Raw genomic sequence first — 11888 nt, 5'->3', positions numbered from 1 at the left:
ACCAATATCTGTCAGAGACGTTCTTCGCTAACATCCAACAGTAGCACCGAAGTGTAGTGCCAACTATGGAAAGCAGTTTTGCAGTTCACAGCAGGATCCAAAAAGATATTTGTGCCCTTTGACCTAGTATTTCAGTCCTGGGAATTTATCTTAATAAAATCATTCAACAGAAGGAAAAAAGAACTATGATACTATAGGTTTATAGTAGCATTTAGAAAATTACAACAGGAAGCTGAGAGGAGGCAAGAGGCATTTTGAGACATCCTGAGACAAAAGCTTGGGCGTGTGTGACTGATGGATAAACAGGAGCAGAGATAAAAGTTGATCAGACTACTCCGTGAGTGACCCTTTGAAGCCCTGATTTCCCTGGACGTGCCCATTGTCTCTGCCTCTGAGTTGCAGATTTAGCCCATCCTGGTCCCAGCATGTGTCTCTGTGACCAGCTTTGCTCTGACCCAGTCCGTATACACAACCAAGATGGCATGGCCAACATGCGTTCATAGAATGTGGTAGCTAAATACATACAATGAAATATCATTCATCTATTTAAAAATTGAGGAAGGCTGTTTTGAGATATGGAAAAATGTTGCACAGCAGCAACAGCCAGGATGCCCATGAGGGGAAAGATTTAATGGGTTGTGACAGGTCAACACAATGGAACATTATAGTAGCTTTTTTTTTAAAAAAAGGTAATGATGAAAACCATGTAGGAACATGGAAAAAAATGTTGGATATTGTGATAAGTAAAAATAGCTAACACCAAATTACATAGGTGAACAAACTACATAAAATGTTACTCTAGTTCTCATTTCTATAAGGTGATATAACTTTTATCCTGAGAAAAATGGAACATATACAAATTGAAAATGATATGCAAAATTTTTTGAGTTATAGTGGGATGAGTGACTAAAACTTTATTTTTCATTAGCATTATCTTAGTGTGTTTTTTTTTTCAGTAAGATGAACAAAGCTTTTAAAAGATAATAAATTTCAAAATTAGGAGAACTCTTCCAAACCAGCAGAGAAATAAATATTTCTTCAAAAATGTTGCTCTAGGTTCGGTTGATAAAGGGCAAAGAAGCCAAACTGAGAGCCTCCTCTTGAGTTGTTCACACTATCTGTCTCCATCCTTGTGGTAGATTGCCTGCAAAGATGTCTGTCCACACTTCCTCCATTCCTGTGCACACTCCCCTACCCCCACCCCATCAAGACACAGAGACTATTTCACCTCCCCTTAAATCTGGGCTGGCCTTGTGACTTGCTTTGGCAATAGAATGTGGTCACACTATATGACTTCTGCTTTTGTTGTTTTTTTACCCTCATGGAAGACTGCTGCCATGTAAACAAATCCAACTGTACTGCTTGAGAGAGGCCATGTGGGGACAAAGGTGCTGGAGGAGAGAAGGTTCAGCTCAGCTCAGCTCCTGGCTGTTCCAAGCCACCCCAGCTGAGGTGCCAGACATGTGAGTGAAGCTATCTTGTATCCTCTAGGTCTGGCAGAGCCATCCAGCCAAGACTATGTGGAGCAGAGACGAGCCGTCTACACTGAACCCTGCTCAAATGGCAGAACTGTAAGCAAATAGATGTTTCTTGTTTTCAGGCCCTCGGTGTTGGGGTGTTTTGTTACGTAGCAATAGCTAACTGAAACAACTCTAATGCTGAATAGACTGAAGAACACTAGGACCAGGGCTGAGTCTCCCTAGCTGTACATCCCCATCCCAACACAGAACCTGGCACTTCATACACATTGGATGGATGGATTCAGGTAAGAGGGAAGAGAGAAGTAGAACAGGAATATTAACAGCTAAATTTTATTGAGTGCATATAAATCCTTTCTACATACTGACTCAGTTTTTCCGCATCACAATACAGTTGAGGAAATGGGGCACAGAGAAGATAACTAACTTAGTCAAGGTCTCTCTCAGAGATAGAGTTGGGTGTCAAACCCAGGACCCATGTGCTCAACTATTCTTTATATATGACTTCTCAGAATAACAAGATGATGCCAATTAAGGAGAAATTGAAATGCTGGCTCTTAACCAACCTCTTCCTGAGTAAATATAGAGAGAAGCAGGACAGGATCATTACCAGGCGAGGGCCTGTAGCTGAGAAGGGCAGAGCCCGTGACCTGGTTTCAGTGAGCCCCAATTCCAGAGCTATTCTGCACACATAGCCCCAAGAGCAGGCTAGCTCCACCTGCAGCCTCCCCAACACAGATATCTGGAATTCAGGGGCCCCAGTGGGCTTACTCATGTAGAAGGGATATGGAGAAAGCTAGACAGAGAAACCAACTTCACATTGGTTTCAATTTTACAAACACGATGCTGGAGAGATGATGAGTCTTGAGAGGCCTGAACTATCCATACCAGGGGTTGGCAAAGTACATCCCGTGAGCCAAACCCAGCCTGCCATATTTTTGTATGACTTGTGAGCTGAGGATGTTTTCCAATGAATGAATTTTACGTAGCAATAGCTACGTTCTTTTTCAACAAATGTTTTCCAATTTTTAACAGTAAAAAAAATAAAATATAAAATAAAAAAGTCAAAGAATATTTTCTGACAATGTGAAAATCATGAAATTCACATTTCAGTGCCTATACATAAAATTTCATTGGAATATAGCCATACTCATTTGTTTACTTATTTGTGTGGCTGCCTTCATGCCACAGTGACAGCTACAGAGACTGTATGATCCACAAACCAAAAAATATGTACAAGGGGCCTTTTACAGGAAATGTTTGCGAACCCCTGATCTACATAATACTTCATATATTAATATAATCTCAGTCTGTTTTATATATAATTACAAATAACTCCAAATATTATGGTATTGACAAGGTCTATAGGTAGATAGGCTAAAAATGAAATACCAGCATGTTAGATGCTTTTTCTGGTACTAGGTTGGGGATCTAAAGACAAGGGTCGTAGGCAGAACGGGGACATTATCGCGTGACTTTGGCTGAATCTTTCTACCTCCCTTAGCTTGATAGTGTCTCCGTCGTTTGGTTAGCTGCACGGCTAGTATTCAGCTGTCTGCACAGGTGAAGGCAAACCAGTTGTTAAAAACTGAAAGGCCAGTTGGTGAATAACTGAGACCCTAGGGGGTTCCCTGGCAGCCTGGCCCTTCTCCATAATCTTCTTCTCCCACTTCCCCCACCATCTCCCCAAAACTCAGCAACCAAAGGGTTAACATCTGGTGCTGCTGAGCTCTCCAAGATCCTGTGCCCTCACTGTGGGGGCCTGTGCCTTATTGATTATTAAGTATTTTAAATATCCTTTTCAGGTGCCCCATTCAGTAGTCCACAGTCAGATGTAGTCATTTTCTCCTAAAACACATTTTCAATCCTTCGGCTTAAAATGTGTCCTCTAAAATAGGCATCATCTTAAAGTTCTGATATTTTGCCAGACCTCAGTCCCCAGGTAAGCAATTAAAATGGAAAACAACAACAACAACAACAACTTCCCAAAGTGAGTTAGAAGGAAAGCAAGAGTGTGAATATTTATTGACTCTGGCCCATTGGATTTTGTGCCACGCTGGTCACCAAGGCTAAGAGGAAAGAGCTGACTAACCTGGTTGTCTGGTGAATAGGATTGACTCTGACAAAGCCTGCTCCCCAGATTCCTCTCAGCTCCTCCAGACAACTCCAGGCTAATGAATCTTCTAGAATGTGCTTGCCTCTACCGTAAAGATGCCTACAGAAACAGGAGTGAAAGGGAGGAAGGTGGTCTCACCAGCGCAGGGCATGGCCAGCTTCTGCTTGCCAGACCTGGGCACATCCCCAGTGAGAAGAACTGGTCACATCCCCACCTTGATCACCACCTTCCACTAAGGAGAACTGGCTATAACCAGCAGACTCTCCTGCAATTCAAACCTGCTCAGTGAAGGCGACCTCGACTTAGTTGCTTCTCCCAGGGACCCAATTCCCATTTGTTTGCATGCAAATAACCCCCTTTCCTCTGACAGAAGTCCTAGCAACTCCATGTTTTCAGGAACTGAGATGAACCACTCCCACTGCTATTGTAACTCTCCTGGATGGATGGGGCCACAGGAAGCCAGGACACCTGGGTTCAAATCCAGGTTCTGACACTCCAGCCATGTAATTCACCCATCTGTAGAACAGGGTTAATGTTTATCCTGCAACCACAAGGGTCTGTCTTAAGGCTTAAATGAGATAAAATGGATAAAAGATCCTGCAAACAACAGAGCCTTTGTGTTGTTGTCTTTCACATCCTCTCTTAGGTGGTTCATTTGGCTTCTTGGGAAGCAAGTGAGAGATGGTTAAACATTTCACTGGAAAAGACAGGGAAGGAAGGGGCTACCCATCTCCCACTCCCTTTTAAATGACGCAGACTCAGAGCTCTGGATTAAGGTCCAGCGGAAGACAGGGAGGAAACTAATAGCTCAGAGGAACCGCCGCTAATCTTGCCTAATATTTTAATCTTGTTTGTTTTTTTTTAATTTGGAAAAAGTTTAAAGATTAAAGTTTAACTTTAATCATATTCAAAGGAATACAACTTAAAACTATAGTAAAATACAATCTTCCTCCTTTGCGTATTCCTTCTGATGTCCTTCCTTTCTTTATGTAGATCCAAGTTTCTTATCTATATCAATTTCCTTCTCTGAAGAAATTCTTTTAACATTTCTTGCAATACAGGTCTAATGGCAACAAATTCCCTGTTTTTGTTGGTCCAAGAAAGTCTATTTCTCCCTCACTTTTGAAGGATAATTGCACAGAGTACAGAATTCTAGGTTGGTGGTTTATTTCTCTCAATACTTTATTGTCTTCTTACTGTGTGGTTTCTAAGGGAAAGTCAGTGGGATGTAATTCTTACCTTTGTTCTTCTGTAAGTAAGGTGTTTTATCCTGTGGCTTTTTTTAGGATTTTTATCTTTGATTTTCTGTAGTTTGAAAATGATATGCCAAGGTGTGGTTTTTGGGTCATTTGTCCTGCTGTGCATTCGCTGAGCTTCCTGTATTTGTGGTTTGGTATCTGACATTAATTTGGGGAAATTCTCAGTCATTATTGTTTCAAATATTGCTTCTGTTTCTTTCTTCTCCTTCTGGTATTCCCATTACGCATGTTACACCTTTTATAGTTGTCCCACAGACTCTGGCTATTCTGTCCTGCTTTTGTCAGTCTGTTTTCTCTTTGCTTTTTCGGTCTTGGAGGTTTCTATAGAGATATCCTCAAGCTTGGGGAGTCTTTCCTCAGCTGTGTCCAGTCTATTAATTAGCCCATCAAAGGAGCTAATTAATAGTCATTAATTTTCTGGCTATTAATAGTCATTAATTTCTTCCCGTCTTTATCATTTTCTGGGTCCCCACCTCTCACCTCAGCCCCTCCAAGCCATTGGGAACCTTGCTCTGATTATGTCACTAATTTGTGCAAAGAACTTCACTTCCCCATAGCTCTAGGAATATGATGGAATTCTTTACAGATAAACAAATGGGGACGTCAAAGACCCCCACAGTCTGGCCTCCGCCTGCATTTCCAAACTGATTTTCGTCAGCCTCCTCACCATGTCCCAGCCAGAAACTGCTGGCACTTCTTTTGCTGCCCCTGACACATTTCAAGGGCTTTGGGGCGGGGGGTATTAATCTGAGTTTAGTGCACTTATCTCATGGGTATAGTTGCTGCCAAACCCTGCCATCTACCCTCTCTCCTCCTCCATTGGGCATGAACTGTTGAGTATAAATCTGTTTGACAACTATTGTGAGGTAAACTAGGAGCCCCTAGTGCAGTGGGGTGCTTTTGGAGGCGGGGTATTTCAGTACAACAATTAGAGTCTGTCACCCTTTTGCCCTCACATCTCCTGCTCCTCCCTCTTATCTGCCAGATCCATCCTGAGGGGGGAATTAGGAAGTGACACTCCCAGGCTGTGTGTGTGTGTGTGTGTGTTATTTTCTGCCACCATTTTCCATGCAGCCTGCCCTGGCCCCTTTCTGTCTGGAAGCTGTCAGTACAGATAATGGAGAGAACCCTGGGTGAAAAGTGAGCAGTTTTGGCTGCTGGGAAGCAGAGGGGTGGTGATGGAGGCTGACTACCACCAACTAGCCCTCAGGACTGTGGGAACCCAGCTTCTGCAAACTCCTGTCTTAGGCTATTCCTGAGGCCTCCCGGAAAGATGTCTTCCTCATGCTGCTATTATTGGAGTCAAGCCAGACTGCAAGGGCTGCTTCTCCCTGCCCCACTGTCCCCGGGGCTTGTGTTCCAGGCTCCACAGCAGAAACTCTGGGGGACCCCCAGCTCCACCACAGTCCACACCTCAGCATCATTTTCGGTGCCTGAAAACAGCAGTCGAGGCATCCCCCCCAACCCCCACGCCTAGGGCCAGGCTCTGTGCAGACGGCCTAATCTGGCCTCACAGAGGTGGAAATGGAGCCACAGAGTTTAGTGATTTGGGTGCCAAGACCCAGAACATGTCTCACGTGGTGGTTTTGAAACAGGACCTTCTCTTTCTAGTAGATAAGTTTGACAAACCGAGTCCAGACTCATAAGAAGGAGAGTGTTCCTGTAAACACGGTCCCTCCCAGATGCCCAGTGAGGGGGGAAAAGTGTCCTAAGGTCAAATTTGGAAATCATTGAACACGAATGTAATTTATATTAAAGGCTCTGAGATGTTCTGAAGCCAAGAAAATGGTCTACCCCAGTGTTCTGTTGCGAGGGCAGTAGTAACAAAGTACGACAAACCCGGTGGCTTAAGCTACAGAAATGTATTTATTGCCTCACAGTTTTGGAGGCCGGAAGTCAGAGATCAAAACGTCAGCAATGTTGGCTCCTTCTGAGGGCTGTGAGGGAAGGATCTATTCCAGGCCTCTCTCCTAGCAATTGGTGTTTGCTGGCAATCTTTGACGTTCCTCGGTTTGTAGAAAAATCACTCCCATCTCTGCCTTCATCTTCACATCTTCCCCCTGTGTGTGTGAATTTCCCCTTTTTATAAGGACACCAGTCCTGTTGGATTAGGGGCCCACCCTACTCCAGTGTGACCTCCTCTTAAATAATTCCCTCTGCCACAACCCTGTAAGGTCACGCCCGGAGGTACTGAAGGTTAGGACTTCAACATAGGCATTTGGTTGTTGGGGTACAATTCAACCCATAACACCAGGTTTTCCCACATTCACGCTGGACTTGTTTGTTCTAGAAAGAAGTTGATGACATAGCTTGGGGAACCAGAACACATACTCCCAGGGAAAATCAGCCCCTACCTTTGAACCTCCCCCAAACTCAGTGTCTCTGGAGAATCTGCCACCACCCAACCCCTTGGATGCCACTCTAAGCATCTGGCGGCAACCCCTGATGGGAACAGACTGAGGGGCAGCTCAGATGAGAAGAGGCTCCCAGGGCTCAAGGAGGGGCAGCCCGAGCCCCAGCCAGAGGAGAAGCAGCATTAGTCAGCGCGGGCTTGTTCCTCACGCCAGTGCTGCAAGTGGCACCAAGGCACTACTACTTCAGGACCTGCCCTCCAGACTAAGGAAAGAAAGACCAGCTCTCTCTTGGTATTCAGCAGCCCCTGGACATTCACAGTTTCCGGTATTCAAGGAAACTGAAGCTCTGAGACATACGCGGAGGTGTCACTTACCCGGGGCAGGAATTGGACATGTCTGGTGGGGCTGATGTATCACCGAGCAGTGAGCAGGCCTGGCTGAGCCCAGGCCCCGCCTGAGCATCTCCGCGGGGCCTTCCCCCCTCTGCCCCACACACTCGGGGGAAGGGATCAAGGCTTTTTGGGGGAAGAATGGCCTTGTTGGAGCTCTCGATTCTGATTAGCCCAAGGAACAGAGGGTGCAGAAAGCTTTTTATTAAAATCATATGCCCAGCTGGCCCTCGACAAGTCACCACAGTTGACATGGGCATCTTACTGACGAGTGGATCACGCAAATGCCACAGTAGGCCTACTGTGCGGAGGTGTCACGGACACACAAAGTCACATGGAAGGGCAGCAGAGGAGGAGCCCAGAGAATCGGCTGGGCAGACCAGCAGGGAACTTCTGGTTCGGAAGATGAATGTCTAAAAGAGAATATGCTTGAAATTTAAGAGATCACAGACATCTCAGAGAAGGAGAACATTTTGGAATATTTGAACAAACAAGTATTTCCCTGAAACTTAGAAGAAACAGCTGTAGGACAATTAAAAGCCAGTACTACTTTTAGAGCAGGTGGTAAACAAAGAATTGATTAGCTCAAGATATAATACAGGCCAACGATAACAGTGTTATAAATAGGTTTGAAGAGTTTAAATCAATAGACTCAATCATGGCATATAAATTTAGCTAAGTGAGGGATAGCTGGGACTCAAGATGCCCAGGGAAAACGGCTCTAGAGTTGCACAAGCCGGCTTTGAGCCCAGAGCCCAGTATACATCTATAATATTTACACACGTGGTTCAAATTTTAAAATATCCTTCTATTGTCTTTTATCTTCTTTATCCTAGTAACCGCTATAGCATAATATATTGGGAAAAGGCTCACAGGCTTAAGAACCAGAGGGTCAGTTATTTTCTGGTTCTGCTTCTTACGGGTGTACATTTAGGTGAATTATTGGACTTCATTTTGTCCAAAAATAAAAATAGCATCAAGCTAGATTTTTATGAATCAGTGACATACTTCAGTGCTTGGCACATGGTGGATGCTCAATAAAATTAGGTCTTTTCCCCTACAGCCTCCTCAGGATTCTAGAGTAGAAAGTAGCTTTTCCTGAGGCAGGACCGACAAAGCACAGATGCTGGCTAGATGGAGTGATAGAGAAAGTTCATCTAAATTTACACCTCTGTCCCACTTTCTTGCTTCTCGATTCCCCGATCTCGCTCCCCGTATTAATGGGACTTCCTTAGGAGCTGGAAGCCAGGCCGGCCCTCCTTGCAATTCTCATCTCTCGAGAAGACCTAGACAATGACCAAATTCACAACTTTTAAGAGAAGAAACTTGTAAATAAGTAAAAAGTTTGAATATCTCCTTCTCCTCACTTGTCATTACACGCCAACCTGTTAAGAGCAGACTTCTTTTCTATTTGTAGATTCTTTGAACGCATATTTACATGCCCGTTTCCAGGAGACAGTGGGGCACAAGGAAGGCTCACAGCCCAGTGAGAAGGAATAAAAGTTAACATGTCCTATGCGAACAGCTGTCTTTCCTTTAAACATTTAGGAATTTCTTAGAGCAAATACAGTCAATAAGATCCTAAAATCTATGTACAGGGGAAGAGGGAAAAAAAAAAACTACATGCAATGACAGATGGTTACTAGACTTGTGGTGACCACTTTGTAAGGTATATAAATGTTGAATCACTACCTGGTACACCTGAAACTAATATAACATTGTATGTCAACTGTAATGGAAAAAACAATTTCTTTTTTTCTGAGGCAGCAGGCTTGGGCCAAGGGACCGGCCAAGACCTTCCTGTCCCCAACCACACTCAGTGATGGAGGGAGGCAGGAAGCGCAAAAAGAAAGAAATGACAGTGAGGTGAAGAGCCAGGGAGAAAAGACAGATTTATCAGTTGAAGAGGCGAGGACGGCTGAGAGAGGGGATGTGTGTGCGAGGGAAGAGGCCTCAGTCCCCGGTGTCCGGCTTGCTCAACCCCACTTCCATAAGCTAAACATCTGGCTGCAGACAAATCGTGTTCACGGTAGGAAAAGGGCAGGACAAATAGGGTCTCTGTGGGGTTCTGCTCAGCAGAACTGCCTGCTCCCACTTGTGTGTGCAGCCCGCAGAAGAAGCCATGTGGGGTCCAGTAATCTCCTGCCACCCTCCCCACACCTCCACCTGACCGTGGGGGCAAGGCCATTAGGTCTACTCGTTACCTTCACCTTCACCAGGAAACAGCTGTGCAAAGGTGCCATCCCTCCAAGGTGGCAATCTGAAGGAAAAGGGGATGGAGATAAAGAAAAGTAGTGTCCCAGAGCAGGCCCCCTGACTTACCCCTCTCTCCATCATCCCCACTGAAAGGGCTATCAGCCTTTGGGGGCCCTGTGGCATTGGGATCACATTTGCTATTTTAAATGCCCTAAGGAACCATGTTTCTTTATCCTAGGTGAGTGACCCTCCTTCGGCTGAGTCCCTTGGTCCCCCCAGTAAGATGAAAACTTGTCCAGTTTGCCAGGGACTGTTCTGTTTTTAGCACCAAAAGTCACACATTCCAGGAATCTCCTCAGTCCTGGATCACCCTAAAGTCTCCTCAGAGCTACTCCAGCTTTGGAGTGTTTCTGGGGACTCCCCTAAGCTCCATGGAACCCCCAACTGTCACTGCTGGACTCACCTCTTAGTACTTACACAATGCTTCCTCCCCATTGCAGAGAACTCCTGGGGTGGGAGGGGCGCTGAGGGGCTTCCTCCCAGCCAGCCAGCTCTCTGTCATCCTGGGGCAGGGTGGGGGGAGAGGAAGGGGAGTGGTGGGGTGTGGGGGGGGTTCACTGCGGGCTGTTACACACCAGACTCACATGATCTTCTGGACCAGCCTTCAAAGGTGAGTAAATGAGGTCAATGAGCAACAACATGCACGTGCTGAGTCTGGATGAAAACCCAGGTTTGGCAAACTCCAGAGCCCATTCTGAAAAATAAGAAATAAAAAAGGGGATGTGTGTTGGGTGGTGGTGACAAGTCATTAGACAGCTGGAGAGTAAGGCCTGAGAATCCTCCTCTCCCAGTCCCCGCCCCCGCCCACCCCCAGAGAATTAGAATGGGGGCAGCCAGGGCAGATACACTTTTAAAAAGCTCTCCAGGGGGTTCTGACAGGTCCCTACCCCCATCACCACACGAGGACCACTGGCTCTTCAAAACAAAAGGATGGGGAAAAGATCACCTTGAGCTTTTACAAATGCATTTAAACCTTGACATCTATAAATCTCTCAGGAACCTTGCTCCAGCTCCCTTAAGGTCACGACTCTTCATTTCATATCCCTTCTCCCTGCTAGGAGGAATTAGGCTGGGAAGGTGGCCTGTCTCAGAGACAGCTGGTTGTAGTTTTCAGAACTGGGATGCTGAGCTTTCCTCTGGGCGCAGCTGGAAGGGGTCACCCTTGAAACTAAACCAAGCCTAAGGCCCCTAAGAAATCCCTGTGAGCCTTTAAGAGTCAGGGTGAAAGCCTTAGAACCCCGAACTAAGTAATATTTTTCTCACTCTCCTTGTGGTGTATCAATGCTTGACTGATGTAGACATTTTTAGGGGAGGTAGGAACACACTGGCTACCAGCAAAGGCTTAGGCTGGATGGTTCAGGACCTCAGGCCAAAATTTCCCAAGAATACCTCTTAATCTCTTACAGCTGCAAAATGAACACATCTCTAGTCCTTTCTAGAAGGCCATGGGACTATTTCTTTAATGTTGTTTAATTTCTTTTAGCTGTAAAATGAAGACGTGTCTAGTCAGTTAGTTCCAAGAAAGTACTTCCTTAGGCTACTGGGAGGAGAAAGAGGAGGCAGTCTCTTGCTGGCTTGCTATTGTCCTTAGAACTTTCCACTATAAAACCTCACCAGCGATTAGTTCCCACTGGTCTCCTGGGTCAGCTTTGGCCTCCAGACCCCAGGCCTTTCCCTCAATAAATGAGCATGGCTCTCTGTACTGAGCACCTACCTGCCAGAGGTCTTTGCATGCAAGTGTGCCCCTTGAGGTCTGTTCTCTTACTTAATTTGATATTTGATTCCTCAGGCTGGTCAGAGTGCCTGTCATGTGGTCAGCACTCAATCATAGTGTCTCATCACTGTACTTAATATTGTTTCCCTTAATTTTCATCATAACCCTGAGATGGGCGTCTCTCCACTTAACAGGAAAGTTCAGGGACTCTCCCAGGGTCATGCCACCAGAAAGTGACATTGCAGGATCTCCTGGCTCTCAGCCTGTAGTCCTTCCCCCATGAGTCTTGTTTTCACAGGTGAGCAAATTTCCTCCCATAATA

This window comes from Rhinolophus ferrumequinum, chromosome 18 (assembly GCF_004115265.2).
Source record: "Rhinolophus ferrumequinum isolate MPI-CBG mRhiFer1 chromosome 18, mRhiFer1_v1.p, whole genome shotgun sequence".
NCBI classification, from domain to species: domain Eukaryota; kingdom Metazoa; phylum Chordata; class Mammalia; order Chiroptera; family Rhinolophidae; genus Rhinolophus; species Rhinolophus ferrumequinum.
The sequence above is the reverse complement of the archived record's forward strand: the minus strand, read 5'-3'. Positions refer to the sequence as shown.